Source organism: Pongo abelii, chromosome 1 (assembly GCF_028885655.2).
Source record: "Pongo abelii isolate AG06213 chromosome 1, NHGRI_mPonAbe1-v2.0_pri, whole genome shotgun sequence".
Lineage (NCBI taxonomy): Eukaryota > Metazoa > Chordata > Mammalia > Primates > Hominidae > Pongo > Pongo abelii.
In genome coordinates this window covers 175613888-175635052 of record NC_071985.2, presented here as the reverse complement: position 1 = coordinate 175635052, position 21165 = coordinate 175613888, and the positions used below count along the sequence as shown (strand labels likewise).

The 21165-nt window shown below is 38.6% G+C and overlaps 1 protein-coding gene across 6 annotated transcripts in view; it reads right to left on the bottom strand.

The window, feature by feature from the left end:
* Positions 1-21165, bottom strand: part of DAB1 (DAB adaptor protein 1) — a 1275060-nt gene that overhangs the window by 525203 nt on the left and 728692 nt on the right. For 5 of the 6 annotated variants that reach the window (XM_054534040.2, XM_054534037.2, XM_054534043.2 and 2 more), the window contains one exon: positions 8297-8453. The exons of the other annotated variant lie outside the window; for it this stretch is intronic. The gene's annotated coding sequence lies outside the window, so the exon portion shown is untranslated. The remainder of the gene's footprint in view (positions 1-8296; positions 8454-21165) is intronic. 6 annotated transcript variants of the gene reach the window in all.

Here is a 21165-nt window from a genome sequence, read left to right as displayed (position 1 = left end):
ATACAGAAATGTAAAGAGAGAAACATTCATATACCCACCTTCATAATTCACAAATGACAATAGTTTGTCTTTGTAGCTGCCAAATTTTAAAAGAAATAAAGTCCTACACAAACAACTGCAGTTCCCTTCCATATTCACATTTTTAACCCATCCCAAGCTGGCTTCCACGCCTCTCCCAAGGACACCAGTGCCTTCCATGTTGCCAAATCCAACGGAGCTCTCTCTGCCTGCACTTTACCTCTCAGCCGGATTCCAGAGCTGACCACCGCCTCCTTCTGGAGTGATCTCTTCTCTTGCCACACAGCATTTCACTCCTCCTGGCCTCCATCTTACTTCACTGGCCTCTCCTTCTCTGTCTCCTTGGCTGGCTCCTCCTCTTCTTTTGAGCGCATGGGCTCTGGGAGCTTGTGTCTTCTCTATCTATACGTTCTCCTTGAGTGAGCTCACCATGGCTTAAGTACCATAGAAATGCTAATGATTCCCAAGTTTATATTTCCTGCACAGACCCTGAGCTCTAAATATTATTTGGCTTTCTAACTGGGGTCTGTAATTTAATATGCCTTTAGGGAAGCTCTTTATACCCCACCCACACCAGTTCCTCTCCCGCTCTTCCTCATCTCCATAAATAGCACCTTCCTGCTTAAGAAAACCACTTTGGGGTCATCCTTGATTTCCTTTTTTCACATTCTCTCTACCCCAATTTAATCTCTTATCAAGCTCTATTTGTTAAACTTCACAAATCTATCTCCACTGTGTTTGATTTCATTTTTTAGAGTCGGGGTCTCGCTCTGTCACCCAGGCTAGAATGCAGTGATGTGTCACGGCTCACTTCATCCTCGAACTCCTGAGCTCAAGCAATGCTCCTGCCTCAGCCTCCCAAGTAGCTGGGATTACAGGCATGAGCCACCACTCCTAGCTCCTACCTCCACTTTAACTACGTTAACTTCTTTGCAATAACTTCTTTCTCTTGCATCATCAGTCTCCCTCTCTATTAGACCACCACCATTGCTCAACAGACATGCTCTCATGTCTCCCCTCTTAAAAGCAAACCAAAGACCATCTCTTGACTGGATGATTGCAATAGTCCCTAACTGGTCCTCTACTTATACTCTAGACCCTCTAAAATCTATGTTCCACACAGTGCAACCACCAAATAGATAGAAATCTAATTGTGCCCCTTCCGTGCATGAAACCTATCCTGTTGCTTCCCATATTTCTACGAAAAATAACAAAACAAAACAAAAACAAGCTTCTGTCAACCTCCCTCACCCAACTAAGGCCACTCAGTCTTCTGGCTTGTGATGTTGCAACCACATGATCTTCTTGCTGCTGATTACAGCCAACAAGCTGTTTCCCACCCCTGGGCCTTTGCGTTTGCATGAAATGCTTTTCATCAGCTCAGCTCTTTACATGACTGCCTCATTCTATCCTTCAGGGATCAACTTAATCATACCTAAAATAATATCTCCTCCATAAATGCTCAATTATTCTATTTTATATCACACTGCTTTTTTGTAGACATAATTGCATAATTGCAACCAATTTTCTTTGTTTATTAATTTCCCTTGTTTTTTTCTTTCTAGTTTATTGTCTGTTTCCCCCTGAGGAATGTAAGCTCCATGAGGGCAAGACCTTTTCTTGTTCACTCTATATCCCTAAAACGTAGTACAATGCCTAGCACATAGTGGAAGCTCCTTAAATATTGCTGAATGAACAAATGACACATTTCCATCTTCATCCCTCTACTTTCTTTTCCACGTATTTATAATGCCTCTCCTCTCTTTGACCATCTGGCAAAGTCACATTTACCATCTGAATCCAGCCTACACAGCAAATCCTGTGAGTTGTTAGACCCCAGAAATTGGTCACTCACGGCTCTACATTCCCACCTCTATCACAACACTAGTGATAATAACAATCACTGATTTTTTAAAGGACTTACTCTGCCAGGTACAGTGTCAAGTGTTTTAAAACTATTATCTAACTCACCTTATACAACCACACTAGGAGTTAGAACTATGTCCTCCATTTTAAAGATGGTGAAACTAAGCCCTAGAGAATGTAAGTAATTTGCCCAATGTCAGAAAATAAGATGAAACTGGGAATTCAAACTCAGTGTATCTAATTCCAAAGGTCACACTCTTTAGCACTGAGCTATATCTTATACCTTAATACATTATAATTTCTTATATGTCTGTCTCACCCAACTTTCTTGAGAGCAGAGAGTTTTTTTATACAGCTCTCTTCATCCCCAGGATCTAGCACCCTACTAGGCACAGAATTGTTGTTTAAGAAATATTTGTGGAAAAAAAGATCTGTCACCCACCAGCTTGTCTGAACACTTTATAAACCTATTAATAAATATTTATAGCCAGAAAGGAAGAGAACAAAGAAAAGAAATCTGGGTGGAAGGCTCTAGGAAGTAGGTACACAAAATAGTTAAGCAGGCACACAAAATAGTTAAGCAGGCTAAGTTTGTGGAGTTTCACACTTAATGTTTTTCACACCAAAGACAATACCAAGGTCACTGCCAAAGAAGACAGACATTATGTAATTAGGGAACACAGTGCCAGCAATTACTCCAGAAGCTATTTTAAACTGAAACATGCCGGTGTTTGCTCATGTCCCCGCTCACACAAACAAAAGGCCTACATCTTGGAAACTGTTTTGCTTTGTTTGTTTGTAACAGCTCAAGTTGTTCTTCACTTGGCAGCTACTGGCACAATCTCACTGGAAGCATTGCCTGGACCCCAGCTTTTGCTGTGGACTGTTAAAAGCAAATGAGAAGGTGAATGAGATTCCTGGTTTAGGTTTGGGGGCATGGCATTCAGACAGGCATCATGAGAAGAAGGAGCCCACAGGCTCCTGCCTGCTGGGGCATGACCCATTTCCGTGGATAGTGAAAATGGAGCCTCTCTGGGGACGGTCTGGGAAAGCCTTCAGAGCCAGGATAGACCAGGGCTGTGCCTCTCATTTCTGTGCCAGGCTTATTATATTTTCTCATTTGCTCCTGAAACAAATTGGTATTCCCATGTTGTATAAGAGAAAACTGAAGCTCAAAGGCGTACACAATTTGTCAAGATGATACAACCAGTGGCTGAGCACAAATTTAGGCACTGGTTGGTCTGAATACAAAATCTCCACTTTTTTTTTTCAATCACATGATCCATTGAGCTCTCACTTCACTTCTGCCGTGTTAGCATCCTTGCTATTAGCATCCTTGCCATCCCTTAATCCCCCAGCAGCCTCTGCCCTAGACCTTCACACTTGCTGCTTCCTTTTCCCTGACAAGCCCTTCCCCTAGATTCTGCACATCCCACTTCATTCCTAACTTCAAGTCCTACTCAGACGTCATTTCCTTAATGAGGTCCCTCCCGACCTCATTAACAGGACCTATATAATAAGCCTGGCACAGAGCCTCCACCTCTCATTCATATCTTTTTTCTTTCTTGGTTTTCCGCCATCAATCTTATTATTAGTTAATAATCAATATGTTTGATGGAGGAAAACCAAGAAAGAAAAAAGATAGGAGAGATAGAGCTGCATTTGCTTTTTTGTTAAGATTTAGTGATTTGATTGACAAATAAAAATTGCATATATTTATGCTATACAACATGATGTTTTGAAATATATATACATTGTGGAACTGCCAAATGAAATTATTTAACACTGGCATTACCTCACATACTTATCATTTTATTTGTGGTGAGAACACTTAAGATCTACTCCCTTAGCGATTTTCAAGTATACATTGTTATTAACTACAGCTACCATATTGTACAGTAGAAGTCTTGAATTTATTACTCCTGTTTAGCTGAAATTTTGTGTTCTTTGACCAATATCTCTCCAACCCTCTCTTCCCAGCCCCTGACCTGCAACCCCTGATGACCACCATTTCACTCTCTGCTTCTGTAAGTTCCACTTTTTTAGGTTCCACACGTAAGTGAGATGATGTGTGTTTGTCTTTCTGTGCCTGGCTTATTTCACTTACCATAATGTCTCAGGTTCAACCAAGTTGTCACAAATGACAGAATTTCCTTCTTTTTTAATGCTGAATAGTTTTCCATTCTATATGTTTTCTTTATTCATTCAACCCTTCATAGACACCTATGTTGATTCCATATTTTGGCTATTGTGAATACTGCTATGATAAACATAGAAGTGCAGACATCTTTTTAAAATACTGATTTCAATTATTTTGGCTACAAACCCAGTAGCAGGATTGCTGGGTCATATGGTAGTTCAATTTGTAATCTTTTAAGGAACCTTCATACTTTTTTCCATAATGACTGTACTAATTTGCATTCCCACCAACAGTGTACAAGGGTTCCCTTTTCTCCATGCCCAACACTTATGTTTCATCTTTTTGATAATAGTTAATTTAACAGGTGCGAGTTGATATCTCATTTTGGTTTTAATTTGGATTTCTCTGATGTTTAGTCATGTTACTTTTGCTTTTGATATTGTTTTTGTTTATTGTCTTTCTTCCTAAACTAGAATGTAAGCTTCATGAAATCAGTGACTTTGTCTTTTGTTCACTGATATGTATCTAGAACCTAAAACAGTGTCAGGCACATAGCTAATATTCAACAAAGATATACTAAATAAAGGAATAATTTCAACATCCCAACATTTTGGACAGAAGCAGACCCAGTATATTAATATGAAGTTAATGCCTCTGGGGGGGAAGTTTTTGAGAACACAAAAGTCATGTCAAAGTGCTGGCAATACCGAAGAGTATAGACAAAGGATAGGCTGGGGCCAGACTGTCTAGGTTCAAATGCTAGCCTCTCCCCTTATTAGCCCTGTCACCTTGGGCAAGGAACCTCACCTGTCTATGCCTCTGTTTCCTCATTTATCAAATAGGTTTGATAATAGTATTTTTCTTATAGGGTTGTTCTAAGGATTAATGAGTAATTATGTACAAGGTATTTAAAACAATGCTCAGCACATCATGAGTGACATATAATTATTTGCTTTTATTACCATTGTCTAGTTACTCTCATTTATTTTGAAGCATATTGCCGTAAAATTTTCCCATGGAAGAACGGAAATGAAGGTATATCTCTCTTTAGGCACCTAGAAAACCACTCAACCATGCTGCAATTATTCTGTCAAAGAAAGAAAGAAAAGAAAAGAGAAGAAAAGAAAAGAAAAGAAAGGCAAAGCGAAAAACAGCTAAAGCCAAACCAAAAAAATGCCTTGTTAGTCCTGGGTTAAAAATCAAGCCCTGTAGCAATATGTGCAGACACTTAGACACTGATTATAAAAGGCAATTTAGACTTCCCCTGAAATATTAAAAGGGTAAAAAATTATAGTGCAGTGATGCTGGAATAATTTGATTTGTTTAGGAAGAGAGGGGAGCTTTATTAGCTTATTACCATTATGGCTGTCCTCTTCACTTCTTCAGAACCAAGAATACGGTTGGTGTTGAAACCTCAGAGCAACACATAATATTTGAAACAAGGTATTTATTTCTATCAGCTGATTCTTCAGAACCAAGAATATGGTTGCTGTTCAAACCTCACAGCAACAAATAATATTTGAAGCAAGGTATTTATTTCTATCAGCTGAATCCTGAAAGTCATCTCAATAGTCCTCTTCTTCCAGAAGATGAAAAGAACTGGATAGTCAATCAGATTGCTGTTGGGAGGTGTCTGCCACTGGGCTACCATGCCTGATGGATGTCTAAAAGGGGTTTCCAGTTACCATTCGTTGCTCCTTTGTTCTTTCCTTCAACAAATATTCACGGATCATCTTTCTTGTGCCAAGCCTTGAGCCAAGTACCAAGGATACAGATCTGATAAGGACATGGCCCTTGCCCTCCTGGCATTTACAGCCTAACAGGTCTTCATGCTAGCTAAAATGATGGGCTGGGTTTTTCTATAATAGATTTCCTACCAGAAAGTACAATTTTCTCTCTTTTCCTCCACTCCTACTTTTCTTCAAATCATCCATTTACCCATTGAAGATTCCCTGAGCAAGACAAGCCAAGGCCTGTAGCAAAATGCTAGGACTTAGAGTTGAATACGTAAGTCATTTCACACGTATAGACTCTTTCTTCCTCCAAAAAGGATGTAAGATAGGACTAATTCATATAAATAAATAAATGCATTAAAGTGGGACTGCTTACACAGACTGGAGTGGGGGCGCATAGAAGAGACTGTGTTTTAAGTGAAGGTGAGAGGTGAAACTTCAGGAAAAACACTGCAGACATGATATTGGGACCAATGAGGAAGATTTTTCACTAGATATAATATGAGGTTAGGCTTTTGCCAGAGGACAATTAAGTAAGTACATACTAACGTACACAATATCATGTAAGAGTCTCAAAAGGAGATGAGACACAGGAAATGATAGCAAAGAAGGACAAGAAGATTATACAGAAGATATTATGAAGACATAAGACTGGAGACTTTCTTGAATCTCGAAATTCACTAGTACAGGAATGTGTATTTACACCTCCATAAGTCAGCTGCCGTTTCAAATTTTTCTAAAGCTTGATCTCTCACTTGATAGTTGTTTAATCAGTAGTGGCAGCTACTGCTTATACAATGACAAGTTGAGAACAATAAAACCATATTACTCTGATCTTGTCATCTGATTGCTCAGAAACTTCTAACGCCTGCCAATTTCCTACAGAATGAAGTTCTTCATCATAATTTTCCAAGTCCCTCATGGAGTCCTTCTTTCCACTCCTGCTGCTCCTTTCATGCAGCTAGCTTATAAAGCACCATCTTGAACTGGTTGGGCTCCTTGAACGCCAACTTCTATTTCCTCACATCTGAGCCTTATTCATTGAATAGTTTTTACCAGAATGCTTTCCCCATCACCTGGCTCTATTGAAATGCTACCCCCGCTTCAAGTCCAGCTGCAAGTAAGCTAGTCATTTATTCATCCGTCTGCTCAAGAATGATTTATCAAGAACCCTACTAAGTGTCATGCTTTGGTAATAGCAAGATAAATGAGAAATAGGTTCTTGCTCAAAAAGTTCAGAGTGTTAGTCAAAGGTTGAGGACGTGGAGGAGGAAGGGAAACAAATACAAGTTTGATATATTATTATTTTGATTTTTCTAGCCAGTTAAAGTTAAGCTTTGTTTTCAAAATCTCTAGCACAGGGTCAGGCATACAGTAGGTGCCATTTACTTATTTGCTTGTTTCCTTCTTTCCTTTCTTTTTTTTTTTTTTTTTTTTTTTTTTTTTCCTGAGGCAGGGTCTTGCTCTGTTGCCCAGGCTGGAGTACAGTGGTGCAATCATACCTCATCGAAGCCTCAGACTCCTGAGCTCAAACAATCCTCTTGCGTCAGCCTTGTTTAATTCTCTTATTGTTTATTTGTATCTCTATTAATGCACTTCGTAGTTTGCACTCATTATCCTTTTCTTTTTATTCATTATTTCTGTTTTCTCTACCAGAGAGCAAAGGTGCTGACCTAACTGCTGCTGTTTACTGCCATGCACAGTGTCTTCCACACAGTAGGTATTATAAATATTTGCTGAAAATAAGTGAATTGAAATGGGGCAGAGAGTAGGTGAAAGGTAGGGGAAAAGAAAAGCTGATAGGCCAAAGTTGTCTCATTAATTTCAGTCTGAGTGTTTTAGACCCTACTGTTTCCTCCAGGTTACTAAAGCAAATTTATCTGAGCAAATAAGCTTTCATATTTGCATTTCTTTGAACCCTAATTTGACATGCAAATAAGCCACTAACTAGAACTCAGCTTCAATCGGCAGTGTTTAAACAGAAATCCCCATAGCTATTCAGAAACCTGTGCATAAAAGGAAGTTAGCATTAGCCAGTGTAGGTAACAATGACAGCCACTACAGCAAAGGGGGCACATTCTCCACATTGTTTTCTGCAGTTTCCTATGCACCTCTTCCAGGGTCTTCTCTGAAACATAGACTCTAAGAGCTGAAAGCAACTCAAAGGCTAACTTAAAGGCCACTTGGTTCAGCTTTCTCAGCCCCCCAGCTGGAATCCTCTCTCTAGTAGCATCCAGCCTCTGTTGTCACACCACCAGTGACACGTTGCTCATTACCTCTTAAGGGTGTTTTCACAGTCTGAAAGGCCTTTCTTATATTGAGCACAAGAAATTTGACTCCTTTATACCTTGATTCCCATGGGAGCCAAACAGAACTAGATTGCTTTCTTTCATAAAACAGCACTTCAGATGTTTGAATATAGCAATCTGAATCCTCGTGCTAAACTTAATATAATCGTCGTCATCATCATCATCATCATCATCATCATCATCACCTTTAGCCTTTACTGATTCTCAATGATCTCACACCATTCGATTACCTTATTGGTCTTGTTTTTCTTTTACTGGAATCTGCTGTGCTCACTCTGTCCTTGCTGGCTTTTGCATGCCACTCTCTTCTGAATAGTTGGTGATCTTATCACTCAAGTCTCAACTCCAATGCCACCTCTTCAGAGATGCCTTCTCTGACCATGTAAGCTAAAATGGAAATAAATAAAATAAAATAGAAATGCCACCTCCCCCTACATATTTCAGATACTCTTTCCCACATTATTCCGTGTTTTAAAAACAGAGCTCACAACTGTCTGAAATGTCTGGTGCAATAAAGAATCTGACTCCTTTTTTTCATGTGTGACTTCTGACAGCTTTTAAGCCTCACAGCTTGTCCCCCTGCTTCTGCTCCACATCTGGGAAAGCTGATAAGCAAGCTCTGGTGTGTCCTGCTTTGGTGTCAGTAGAGTCTCAAACCACACAAGCCCCCACCTGCACACAAGAACTCTCAACCCATCCCTAATGCCTAGCTACCATAAAAACTCTAAACTAGTCTCACATACCCTCCCTCTAATCCCATTTTCAGATTGGCTTGGAAAGCCTGCCTGCTCTTTCCAGAAAGGCCTATTATGTTTGTAATAAACCTTTTATATCCTGTTGGTGGTTATGTGGCATCATCAGTTTCAACATCTGAGCCAACTCTGGGGCGGGAGTCAATCCTGTCTCTGAAGAGTGGCTACAACATCTGACTTATTTAATTGTTCATTCTCTTAGTATCGTCCTCCCCCACTAAAATGTAAGCCTTGATTTTCCACTATTTCATCAGGGCGTAGAAAAGAGTCTGCCTGTTGAATGAAGAAAAGATTTTGAAGATCTTACAGTAGTCCCTGTGATAATGGCCCCCCAAAATGACTCATTACTATTACTTCGAGTCTCAGCAAACTAGTGCCAGCCTCTGTTCTTAATGCTGCATTTGAATTAATTCCTTTACTCTTCATATCAACTTTATAAATACTTATCTTCATTTTACAGAAGAGGAAGCTGAGGCACAGGGAAGTAACCTGTTCAAAGTCACCTGACAGGTGGGCAAGTTGAGATAAGCCTGCAGGTGCCCTGCCCCAGACACCAGCTCCCAAGTTCTTTGCTGGACCACCTCTCGCCACTGCCACTACTGTCCTGCTGCTGCTATGTGGAGTCACCACCATGTGCCAGGGCCCATAATTCCCTCCTCCGATTCTCTCAAATCCTTCCAGGTGAGTATCTTGACCCCTACTTGCAGGTGACAAAACTCGGAGGGATCAAAGATTCCCCTGGACATGGTAGGTGGCCACAGACCCTCCTGTAACTCCACATCAAAGCCCCTAGATGCAGTCAGTGGGGTACAGGGTTGGAATCACAAAAGAATAGATTCCTGTGCTGAGAAATAAGTTATCTACGAGGCTTGTATGATAACTAATAATAAGGATTTAGGAAAATTGCCTGAATCCTATCTCCTATTGCACATTAATAAAAAATAAGGAGTCTTATAATTAACACTTAGCTGTTCAAAGGAATATAATCCCCCGGCACTTCTATTGATCTAAGGGAATTGCTTTTTTTAAAAAGTATTTTTTATTGTAAAAGTAATATATGCTCATTTAGAAAACTGAGAAAATAGAGAAAACTCTGAAATGACTATGAATAACACATATACCTGTCATCCAGTTTTAACTTACAACAGACAAGTTTTCTTTAAACGATGTAATAGTTGGAAAGGTCAATTCTTAAAAACATGACATGGCTTTAGGTTATGTTCTGATTCTAACTAGCTGCGTGACTTTAACAAGTTATTTTATCTCTTGAATCTCAGTTTTTTTGCAGGCAATAACATCTGGATTAAACCACCTGTCAACAGGATTTATGAAAGTTCAACAATCAAAAATACATTGTAGCACTTAGCATGGTGACTGGAGCATAACTGCTTCCCAAGAAGGGTTAATTTTCTTTTTTATTTCCTTTCTTAGTAACTTTGAATCCCAGGTTTATTTTTAAAGAAAAAAGACAAAGGATATTTACTGTCTCATTCTAAATATGTTTACCAATAAGCTACCAGTTTCTATTCTGATATGGTTTTTGAACTGGTAGAGAAGAAATTAAATTCCTTGACCTGAGGGTTAAGACGTTTCTTTACTAAGTTCATATCAGTACTTTATTCTACAAAGATTAAGGGTCGATTTTTTTGTTTGTTTGTTTTGCATATATTGTTCTTAAGTTTTATTACAATATTAGAAAAAAATCAGTGTAAATTATACCAAAATCAGTTTTTAGGGTTAACTCTCAAATAAGAAAGAATAAGAATCTTATTTGAAAAAAAATGTCTATTAGACATGTTATACTGCTATCAATTGGAAGCAGACAGCATGTTGCCTTGATAAACTTAGTTTTTCTTTTTTTGTATATATTCAGGAAACAAAATCAAAGTAATTATAGCTTCTCTTATTGAAGAGCTCACAATCAAAAGAGTAAATTAACAATTTTGGCCAATTTTGGTGATAAATGCTATGATAGAAAGATGCTCAGAAAAGGATGTGCAAGCAGGCTGGAAAGTCAGGGAAAGCTTCCTAGAACAGGTCCTTGAGCTAAGTTTTGGCATAGCCATCTAACAGGAAAAAAAAGAGAGGGAGCAGGACAGTCAAGCAGAAAAGACGTTGGGAAGACGTGTGGCCATGAAATGTAATGTCATCTTCCAGGAACTAGAAGAAACCACATTTAGTAGCTATGTGTTGCACACTGTTCTAAGCAGGGAATTCACTATATATATAGGGACATTCAGAGACCCAAGCATCAAAGGGAGTAACACAGATGGGTTTCAAGAATGAACTAGAACCAGAGAACCAAGTCTACCCCCAACAATGTCTTTCCACCTCTCCAGACAAGTTTTCTCTGCTTCTCAGATCTGTATCACCTAGAGCACAGCTGCCATATCCTCTGGATTTTTCAGGTTCTCAAAATGTCTAAGGAGGGGATTAACTGGCTCAGCATAAGTCAGTAGTGACTGGGAAACAAAGCCAATTTTAGCAAAAAGGGCAGATGTGCCTGTGGCCATGCTGCTATGAGGTATGCACAGAGGAGCAATTCCACAAAAGAGGGAGGCAGATAATCCCACCAGTCTCATATATGCAGGCAATTGCTGATGAATCTTGGGAGGCTGGCAGGGGGCTGAACGACAAGTTTTTTTTGTTTGGGAAGCTAAACCATGTTCATCTCATGCTGAAAGCTATAAGCAAGCTTTGAAAGACCTAGAGTAATGAATGATACAAGAGTCAAATCTCTGTTTTAAAAAATCACTCTGGTAGAGGCTTTCAGGTAAACTTAATGGACCAAATATGGATGCATTTATCTTCATTCCCTCCCAAAACACCAGCCCAAAGGGACAGCCATAGTATTTATAAAGAAACAAACACATACAGAGAAAGTGAACAGGTGAGGAGACAGTGGCTGATAGATAGAACATTATCAAATATTTGGAAGATGAATTAGAAATGGGCTAACAGGGCAGAAGCTGAACCCTGATTGCCTACAGAGGGGGTATCAAAGAGAAAAGAGCCCATTCGGCTGGGCGCGGTGTCTCATGCCTGTAATCCCAGCACTTTGGGTGGCCGAGGCGGGCGGATCACTTAAGGCCAGGAGTTCGAGACCATCCTGGCCAACATGGCAAAACCCCATCTCTAGTAAAAATATAAAAAATAACTGGGCATGATGGTGGGTGCCTGTAATCCCAGCTACTTGGGAGGCAGAGGCAGGAGAATCGCTTGAACCCAGGAGGTGGAGGTTGCAGTGAGCCGAGATTGTGCCACTGCACTCCAGCCTGGGTGACAGAGCGAGACTCCATCTCAAAAAAAAAGAGCCCATTAACCCCGGTGCATCTCAGAAAGAGCTGGTATTTGGAGGCACTAGATTCCAACAAAGGCAAGGATGAGGTCTCAGGCTGAAAAGAGGTCTGGCTAAGACTATATATATACAGAACAGTTAGACAGACAGAGCCCCTCCCCTTCCCCATGCAGTCAGGTGACCAGTACTCCCTCACCCTTATAGGAGACCAAAGGTCTATTTGGTAGCTCCAGAAACCCTAAACTTGTGGACATGAGGCACAGTGAAGAGCAAGGGAAGAAGCCCTGCTAGAAATAGAAGAGTTAAGTGAAACTTGGGTCCTAAAATATAAGACCTCAACCCTAAACCCTCGGTATTAGTTTGTTCTCACGCTGCTAATAAAGACATACCTGAGACTGGGTAATTTATAACGAAAAAGGGGTTTAATGGACTCACAGTTCCACATGGCTGCAGAGGCCTCACAATCATGGTGGAGACAAAGGAGGAGCAAAGGAGATGCTTATGGGTTCAAGTTGATAAGGGGTGGACTTGTGATGGTTAACATTGAGAATCAACTTGATTGGACTGAAGGATGCAAAGTATTGTTCCTGGGTGTGTCTGTGAGCCTGTTGCCAAAGGAGATTAACATTTGAGTCAGTAGACTGGGAGAGGCAGACCCACCCTCATCCTGGATGGACACTATCTAATCAGCTGCCAGAGAAGCTAGAATAAAGCAGGCAGAAGAATGTGAAAGGACTAGATTGGCTGAGTCTTCCAGCCTTCACATTTCTCTGGTGCTGGAGGCTTCTTGCCCTCAAATATCAGACTCCAAGTTCTTTGGCTTTTGAACTCTTGGACTTACACCAGTGATTTGCCAGGGGCTCGCAGGCCTTTGGCCACAGACTAAAGGCTGCACTGTCAGATTCCCTACTTTGAGGTTTTGAGACTCAGACTGGCTTTCTTGCTCCTCAACTTGCAGATGGCCTATTGCGGGACTTCACCTTGTGATCATGTGAGCCAATTCTTCTTAATAAACTCCCTTTCATATATACATCTATTCTATTAGTACTGTCCCTCTAGAGAACCCTGATGAATACACCCCCATTCCCTGTTATCAGAATACCATAAACTAGACTCCTGCCTCTTCTCAAGCAACAGATTAAGGACTCTTCTACAGAGAAATAGATTGGTTCCAGAGAAAATACCAAAAGATACAAATATTTGGAAGGAGGGAGAAAAGGATATTAACTACAGTAAAAAAGCTGACAAGAGTGAAGTCTATTTGTTGATAAGCTTCTCTCTGCTCCCATCCCAACCCCACTTGCATAGTTTCTAATCAGCTCATAATTGCCTTGCACTTGTATGTGAACAAACAGCCAATGAGCAGCTGACATTGAAGAAAGTTTCCAGTAAGAAATTCTCAGTCTACAATAAGCAGAAAATACATCCAGTGAAAGCAAAGACATTGCAGGGAACATAGAAAAGGCATAATTTTAAAAGGACCATTATCACATGCATGGATGAAAAGATACCACATCCATAAAAAGGGAACAATTAGGCCAGGTGCGGTGGCTCATACCTGTAATCCCAGCACTTCGGGAGGCCAAGGCAGGTGGATTACTTGAGGCCTGGAGTTTGTGACCAGCCTGGCCAACATAGTGAAATCTCGTCTCTACCAAAAATACAAAAAAAATTAGCCGGGTGTGATGGTGCATTCCTGTAGTCCCAGCAACCTGGGAGGCTGAGGCACGAGAATTGCTTGAACCCAGGAGGCAGAGGTTGCAGTGAGCCAAGATCATGCCACTGCACTCCAGCCTGGATGACAGAGTAAGACTGTCTCAAAAAAAAAAAAAAAAAAAGAAAAGAAAAGAAAAAAAAAAGGAGCAATTAGAGAAAAATGAGTTCTACAAATGAAAAGCATGATCACTTAAATTAAAAAAAATATTTAAAATGGTTTGAAGATAAAGTTTAGAAATCATCACAGGAAAAAACACCAAAGGCAAAGGAATGGCAAGAGGAGAGAAAAGATTTTAAATTAGAGAATCAACTCAGGAAACAAAGAAGATCTGACTAAATGGAGCTTTTGGTGGGGGAAGATGAAGGGAAAAGAAGAGAGAAAAGCCATAGAGGAGAAAGTTTTCTGCAAAATTATGTAGAAAATTGCCTGGAACTACAGACATAAGTTTCTAAATTAAAAGTACCCCTTGAGAATCCAATACAGTGACTTAGGGGAAAAGGCTTACAACGAAGCATATTACTGTGAAATTTCAGAATAACAAGAATGAGAAGTTGAACATAAAAACTTAGAGAGAAAAAGATAAAACTTTCAAGCGCGTCCGTGTGAAGAGGCTACCAAACAGGCTTTGTGTGAGCAACATGGCTGTTTACTTCACCTGGGTGCAGGTGGGCTGAGTCCGAAAAGAGAGTCAGCAAAGGGTGGTGGATTATCATTAGTTCTTATAGGTTTTGGGATAGGCGGTGAAGTTAAGAGCAATGTTTTGCGGGCAGGGGTGGATCTCACAAAGTACATTCTCAAGGGTGGGGAGAATTACAAAGAACCTCTTTAAGGGTGGGGGAAATTATAAAGAACCTTCTTAAGGGTGGCAGAGATTACAAAGTACATTGATCAGTTAGGGTGGGGCAGAAACAAATCACAATGGTGGAATGTCATCAGTTAAGGTTATTTTTACTTCTTTTGTGGATCTTCAGTTACTTCAGGCCATCTGGATGTATACGTGCAAGTCACAGGGGATGCGACGGCTTGGCTTGGGCTCAGAGGCCTGACAAAAACAAAATAAACAAACAAGGAAACCAAACAAAAATGAACCAACCAACCAGACCAAAACTGCTCACAAAGAATATGGAAAGAAAATGACACTAATCTTTGTAAAGCAATACTAAATGCTAGGAATCAATGAAACACTATTTAGAGAAAATGATTTACAACCCAAAGTCTGCATTCAGCCAAATGATTAATCAAGGATAAAGGTAGAATAAAGACATTTTCAAACATTCAAGGATCAAAAATTATACCTCCTGCACACAAAATCATAGAGCGATAAGTTAGTATGTACTTCTGCAAAATAAGCACAGGAAACCAAGAAATAGGAATATGTAGAACCAAGGAAACAGAAAATCAGTATGGAAGAGTGGTCATGGGAAATTCCCAAAAGCAGTGCACCAAGCCTGGTAATCAATGAGTCCACACAGGAGCAGAATATGGGACTGCAGGAGTGAGATCATCAGAAACCAAAGGAGCTAAAGGAAAGTTTGGAACTGTGTGAGGTAATTGGAAGAATTACTAAGTACTCAAGAGATCTCTTGAAGTATTTGAAAAAAATATACTAGTAGACACAGAAAGCTAAGGAAATTGAAAAAAAGGATGCAAATATTAATTCTAGGAAAAATGAAAATCTGTAAGAGAAAGGAAATATAATTATGACATACAAACTGGGGCTCTAAGGTAAATGACAGTTGCAACACAGTCATAATAAGGTAAAACTGACTATTGACATAACTTGAAATAAACGTATTGAAAAGATCGGAGAAGTGGGGATAGTGATAGAAGAAATTTACATCTGCAGTCACCAGGGCAAGATATAAATAGATAGTTTCAAAAGTGTTAAACCAAGATATAAGAATATAAGCATATTATTATACCACATTATTATTATATTATAGAACATAAAAATATACACCAGAAAGAAAAAAACAGTTAAGAGAGTAAAAATTTGTTGCATTAGAGGAACAAAAGCTGGGGGAACAAATGGGGAGAAGGGACTACTATATTTCATTAAAAGCTATTTTACATAGTTGATTGTTTTAAACCATGAAAATGGCAATATATTTAAACAATTAAAATAGCATTTCTTTTTTTTTTTTTTTTTTTTTGAGACGGAGTTTTGCTCTGTCACCCAGGCTGGAGTGCAGTGGCACTATCTAGGCTCACTGCAACCTCCACCTCCTGGATTCAAGCAATTCTCCTGCCTCAGCCTCCCAAGTGGCTGGGACTATAGGCACCCGCCACCACACCCAGCTAATTTTTGTATTTTCAGTAGAGACGGGGTTTCACCATGTTGGCCAGGCTGGTCTCAAACCCCTGACCTTGTGATCCACCCACCTTGGCCTCCCAAAGTGCTGGGATTACAGGCATGAGCCACTGCGCCCGGCCTTAAATAGCATTTTTATAAGAAAGAAAGATAATCACTCTGCCCTTACCTAGTATGGTAGGGACTATTTGTATCTAAAGAATTTGGAAAAGCCATCTAGGAAATGTGTTCATTTTGCAAGATTTTGGAAAATCTACAAAATCAATGGCTGAAATATCTGAGAGGGGTGTATGGAAGCATGCTTTCATATTGGACATTCCAATGGAAAATTATGTCTTGAACTCTCCAGACTCTATCCAAGAAGGTCTATGGTTCATCTAATTTATTTCGATGTAACTTCTGCACCAAACTAAGCAACAGGATTCCGCCAGAATAAACTAGGGAAACTTCCAAAGCATTATAACTCTGAGAAAGGCCCAGGTAAGCAGAAACTGCAGCTGAAGTGATCCATTTATTGATCAGAAAGTATTTGCTGACTATCTACTATTGTATAGTGGTAAATAAGAAGATATATTTTCTGTCCTCACAGAGCTTGACGTCTTCTGTGATAGAACTTGTGAATGTTCAGACATTTGCCTAACTAAAAATAATAACCCTGCAATTATGTAGTGCTTTTCAGATTACAAAAGTGCTTTCTCAAACATAATTTCATGTTACTTACGAAAATTTTACAAGCGCGAATTATTATTATCTTTTTAGAGAAGTTAAGTAAATTATAATTGCTAATTATAATGACTATATTATGAGTATTTAATACACATGATACTCTCAAGCCATGGTCTTTATAAGCAGGATCCCATTTAATACTCACCTCATCCTTGTAAGATTAGTAGTATTAGTATCACAATTTTCTGGGTAAGAAATGAAGACACAAAAGAGTTCTGTCTCCTGTGTTCCAATCCAGTGCTCTTTCCACGAAACTAGAGAACTCTAATCTTAACATAAGCCTCCTTAGTCTCTGCAAAAGCCCACTTTATTTATGCTTCTACTGTATGCCACTATTATAATCCTTGAAATTGTCCAAGACGCACCTGTCTCAGACCAATTCCTTATCCAGATGGACTCTGAGCTCTCATATAGTTCCTCCTTGGTGATTGGACTGATTTTTGCTGGAAATAATGGTATCACATTAATTTACATTTTATCAACTTTTTTCTTAACTCAGATTTGACCTGACCTTTTAATATTTTAAAAATCTTTATGCACCAGGCACTGTGCTAAGTATGAAACACACATTTTCCCATCCATTTGTTTCTTGAGAAAAAGGAGGCAACAGCAACTGAAGTTTAGATAAGCCAAATCACTTCCTCAAGATGACAGAGGCAGGAAGATTTTTCAGTCAGTTTCAAATCAAGGTCTTTAGGTTAATACTCTTTCTACTGAAGCACTCTGCCTCCTACTACATACATTGATATCCAGATACATACACAAAAGTGCATACATGGGTTTATAGATTTAAATTGAAATGTAACAAACATTAATTTGCACTGAGCACTGTGCTGGTTACTAAAGAATAGAGGAAGGACTATAAAGATTAATAACAAAATTATATTTTCATATCTAAGACCAGTTGTTTAAGATAGGATCAGTGAGTTGATAGAGAAGGTCAGTTTTTGCATGTGTGAGAAAGAACCAGGCAGACTTTTGATAAATTCGTGCTGACATTTCAGGTTTAAATCTGGATGATCCCCAAATACAAACAGTGCCATTTCTATCAAGTAGTTTTCTTGTCCCAGAATTTTGCTGAGCAAAACGTCCCTCATACAACAAAAGATAATAAGATATGCAAAAAAGTAGAATTTGACTTATAGTTAAGAGAAAACTCAAGCAAAGAAAATTGGCTTACAGATGATAAAAAATGAGAATTCAATTGACTTAGAGATGACAAAAAAATGAGAATTCACAAATTAGAACTTTAACTATGATAAATATTTTTTAAATCCTCAGAAAAAGTTGGACACAATGAGCAAAGAAATGGGGAATTTCAGAAGAGATTTGAAACCTGTAACAAGGAAGCAAATATGAATTCTAAAATTGAAAATGGTAATATCTGAAAAAATTTAAAAATTATTGGATGGGATTAACAGTAGAATGGGCATAATAGAATAAAGCATTAGTGAACATGAATAGAGGCCAATAGATATCTAAAACTCAGAGACAATAAAATTTGGAAAAAATAGTAAACAGAGCCTCAGTGACCTGTATGACAATATTGAGTAGTCACTCTTATGTGTAATTATAATTTCAGAATGAGAGGAGAGAGATAATGGGACAGAAAATTATTTTGATGAATTATTTTGATGAATTATTAGCTGAAGCATTTTCCAAATTTGATTTCTTAAAAGGTGTATGCCAAGAAGTTCAGTGAATTCCAAGTAGAATAAAAACAAAGAAACCACTCCTAGGCATATCATAGCTAAATTCCTAAAAAACCAGATAATGGAAAATATTAAAAACAGCAGGACACACACACACACACACACACACACACACACACGGACACACAACATAAGTGGGAAACACAGTAAGATAAACAGAAGACTTCTCAAGAGAATCATGGGAGAGCAGAAGGCAATGGAAGTACTTTAAGGTACTTAAAGATGAAGAAGGCCTGTCAATCTAAAATTCTCTATTTCAGTAAAAATATTTTTCAAAAATAAAGGAAAGTAACTAAATATTCAGATAAATTAAAATGGAGACAATTTGTTGCCAGCAGAATCACACTACAAGAAATGCTAAAGTAAGTTATTCAGGCTGAGGGGAAACAATACCAGACAGAAGACATTAAAAATATTTTCTTAAAGGACTATTGACATCTTAAATCAAAAACAATTATAGCATATAGAAGGGTATATAACATATGTAGAAGTAAAATACATGACAATAGATCACAAAGAAAAAGGGATGGGGTTAATAGAATTATACAATTATTGAGTTATTACATTATTCACAAAGTAGCACAATATAAGTAACAATTTTATTTGAAGGTAGGATGTAAGTCAAGGTGCATACATAATTTATATAGCAAGCTCTAAAAATTAACACAAAAAGCATAGGCAAAGTCAATAGAGATAAAAATTAAATACTGAAAGAGTACCTGAGTAACCAAAAGGAAGTCCAACTTAAAAGGAGAGAGGAACAAAGAAGAAACAGAACAATAAAAAACAAATACCAAGATGAAAGATTTAAATCCAACTCTATCTTAATTACATTAAATGTAAATAGACCAAATACCATGTAAAAAGCAAAGATTGTCTGACTGGAGAGTGGGGCAAGACTTAACTATATATCATTTACACATAATGCCCTTGAAATACAAAAACACAGAGAAGTTGAAATTGAAAGAATGAAAAGCTATACAATGCAAACACTAAACAAAATAGGTTGTGACTATATTAATACCTGATACAATAGATTTCAAGACAAACAGTATTACTAGAGGTAAAGCAAGCAACTTATAATAATAATTAAAGAAAACGTCAATTCATCAGGAAGCTATAACAATCTGAAACATATATATACTTAATAGCAAAACCAGACAAATCACGGAGTCCAAGACATTGCTCCCTTGCAAAACCCAACCACCAAAAATAGTATCATAAGCTTCATTTGTAATTGTAACTCTCACTCCTCCTTGTTGATTTTTAGCTGAGAGAGAAAAATAATTCTATAGATCAATGTTTGTGTACCTCTAGCTTCATTTACCCATGTCTCTTTCTGGGAAACAGATAAGTATCTATTCATTCAATACACATTTATCAAGCGCTTACTAGATATATGAGTATACAAAGCCTCTATTTTGTGCTATGCTCTGTGATGGGTGGTAGGAAATCAGTGAGTAACTAACACAGCCCCTTATGATTAAAGCGTCCATAGACTAGTTGAGAATCCAGAGTAAATACATGCTATTATACTCTGAGACGCATGTAATAATGGGAGGACATGTGCAAATATTTTGATGCAAATTTTTAGGAAAGCACACTATATTGGGTCCTATAAAGCCAAAGGTATTACTATTAAAATTTACTTTCAAAGAATCTCATTGCTATCTTTGATATGACAGCCTCTCTTGGTCTCAGCTTTGTTATGTACTAAAGAAAGAGCTTGGGAGCCTATGTGCCTTTTTCTCTACCCTTACTATGTGCAGTATGTAAATTGTGACATACCATTTCCCTCTAGGATCCAAGTTCCATATCGTTGTGTTGGGCACATGAACCAATATGGATTGTATGGACAGAACGTATGCCATCTGCGTGTTTAAGGAAACAAATTTGTGGAAATCTAGCTTACAATGGAATCCAGTAGGATCTTGTATTCTTTAATACATGATCTAATGTAATGGCATTAAATTAAATATGATATTTGTGGAGAGCCATTCAGTTAATCTTCTCTGCTGGAAAAACAGTCCACACATGACTAGAGGGAGACAAAAATATTACTTGGGGAAACAAGCAATTATATTGTGAAGAGAGGGAAAGAAAAACAAATTTTATTTCTTCATTCAATCTCCTGATTTTTATCCAATGAATGACTTTCTTGGCAAACAGTGACACACAGAATGTTCATTAAGAGAGCCTGGCAGCTTGTGCTTGAATTCTTTTCAAATGTTTAGTGTGTTGAAATCCAATTAAATGATACAGGAAGGCATTAAAAAGCATGGAATAATACCACGGAGAGTACCCTGGTAACAGGAAACAACAAAGACAGGGACCTGGGGCCCAGGTTCAAGGCTAGGTTCCTCTTCTCTCTTGCTGAGCAGAGAACCTTTTGTTGGTGTTGGCCAATATTGTCAAATCAGTCACTCCAAACCCAGTAAGTGAGGTGATGAGAGACTTACTTTTGATTTAAGTACCAGGCAAATCAAGTACCACTGTCAAGCCTCTGAGCCCAAGCTAAGCCATCACATGCCCTGTGACCTGCACGACTACATCCAGATGGCCTGAAGCAAGTGAAGAATCACA